The 2217-nt window shown below is 37.9% G+C and overlaps 1 pseudogene; it reads right to left on the bottom strand.

Moving 5' to 3' along the window:
• Nucleotides 1–587: 587 nt before the first annotated feature.
• LOC122787962 lies at nt 588–1889 on the bottom strand (annotated as a pseudogene).
• Between the last annotated feature and the right edge of the window lie 328 nt (nt 1890–2217).

Genomic DNA, 2217 nt, shown 5'->3' with positions numbered 1-2217 from the left:
TATTGACTGCCGGGATTGTGGTTTGTCGAGCATGTGAACTTTCATGTTTTTCAACTGTCGGTGTTGTGGTGTCGGTGATCTCATTGTCGGTGTTTTCGCTTGTTGGTGTTATGAGGTAGAGCCATATGTGTGTGTGTGTGTGTGTGTGTGTGTGTGTATAGACATATATATATATATATATATATATATATATATATATATATATATATATACATACATATACCTGCTTTTATATATATATATATATATATATATATATTTTACTGTTTTATCATGATTTTGTGACTTACCTGATACATCACCATATGTGCTGCATAAAGTGCTGCTCTGCATCCTTATTATATCGGCAACATTTTTATGGAAATAAACAAAACAAAAAAAAAACTTTGTAAAATTTATTTCCGCATTGCTGATGGCACTGAGGTTTGACATGGATTTTTTAAAAGTCCTCACACCACAGAGGTAAATGTTTTGATTATACCCACTGCACTGATAACAATAAAGTTGTATGGTAACATAGGAAACAATTTCCCAGCCAAGTTGTATGAAACTATAACAGGAAAAAAATTCCCAGCCAATTGACTCATCTAAAAAATCCCATGAGACTGAATCTTGGGATCAATCCCCCGAGTTCTTGACATGCCAAGTAATACAGCTAAGAGCAGGGACTGAGACACATTTTCCAATTATCTTCACCATGGTTGTGTCATTTCCCTTAGGAGTCAGGCTTCCAAAAAAGCAAAGGCTATACAAGCTGATGAAAGAGGACACCACAAGATAAAATAAAAACAATTTCAATAGCTGTTCCCACAAAACCAAATGTGGAGAGAGAGAGAGAGAGAGAGAGAGAGAGAGCGAGAGAGAGAGAGAGAGAGAGAGAGAGAGATGCATTTCCTATCCCTCATTCCTGTGATCCTTTAGGCATTGGAGTTTCATCAACCAAGAGAATTAAAGATGTTTAAAGCAACCAAGATAACAGAAATTTTCTTCCCATCTGATAAAATTAGCATTACAACTGGATAAACCAAATTTCTTTCCCATGCGGGTGTTTTTTTTTTCATTCTCCCAGTTTCATTTTCACGACTCTTAATGTACCCACTTCTGCTCCCAGTTCCACTTTATTACAACTTGCACCAGTTGTCATACTGTTCAGCCTTTGCTGGATTGCTTTTTCTTGCAGATTGCATAAATCTGCTCATCTAGCCATTCGAAAATTTTGGATTTTACTAGTGTATTCGAGGCTGTCACTCTAACCATTTGGCTAGTAGCTGTCCCTTCGCTATAAATATCAGACAAATACCAACTGGAGTACAGAACAGCAACAGTAAACCACCTGTCATTGAAATACGAGAATATAAGGAAGGAAGAAAGAACTCCTATAAGTCATATAATGATTGTATACTGGCTGCACCATTTTCAATAAAATAACTCGTACTATTCCCAAAGTCAGTAATCCCAGAAGTATTGGCATGACAACATTTGCCAAGATACATGTTTTAATTTCCTTTTTAAACCAGCAAGACCTCTAGACTTTAGAAAAAAGTAAACATCATCAGCGCACTCAAGCAGAGATTTCAGAAGATAGAAAGTTCTACAGCTCATGGATAAGAGACTTGTTTAGCCACTGGATACTGTGGGTTTTGGGGGATTGACATAAGGATTTCATTGCTGACTACTGCAAATGGTATCAGCAGCACAGCAAAATCTAATCATAGAATCAGAAAATAAAAGGCAACTAACTGGACCCTGTGGCTATTTATACCCTGCCAGTACTCCCCCTAGGCCTTACGTCCTTTTACAAGGAACAAGAGGCAAGCCACATCGGGGTGTAATTGTAGATACCCATCCAGTTGTCTTGCTCTTTTGTGAGGGGAGACAGTATGTCCCATTGCTTAAATTGGAGTGGAAGTTTGTTCCAGAGAAGGGGTAAGTGTTGTGTGACAAATCTGTCTCTCCACTGCGTTTTGTTTATTTGCTGAAGAAGGTTTAGATCCCCAGTTCTAGTGTTAGTGGGACAGTTTATTTATGGAGATATAAGAGGTCTTGGACTTCTGGATTGCTAATGGTCCAAAATGCCAGGCAAAGATTGTCCTTAAGGAGTCTATTGAACACTGAATAAAGGGACAGTGCTTCTAGAGTCTGCTAATAACTCTCTGCTTTTAAGCCTGTGATCTTTTGTCAGGAACTTCTGGGTTTATATGCCTAGTAAGATACATT

The sequence above is a fragment of the Protopterus annectens genome, chromosome 13.part0 (genome assembly GCF_019279795.1).
Source record: "Protopterus annectens isolate FY-2018-M chromosome 13.part0, PAN1.0, whole genome shotgun sequence".
Lineage (NCBI taxonomy): Eukaryota > Metazoa > Chordata > Ceratodontiformes > Protopteridae > Protopterus > Protopterus annectens.
This window is presented reverse-complemented; position numbering and strand designations above follow the sequence as displayed.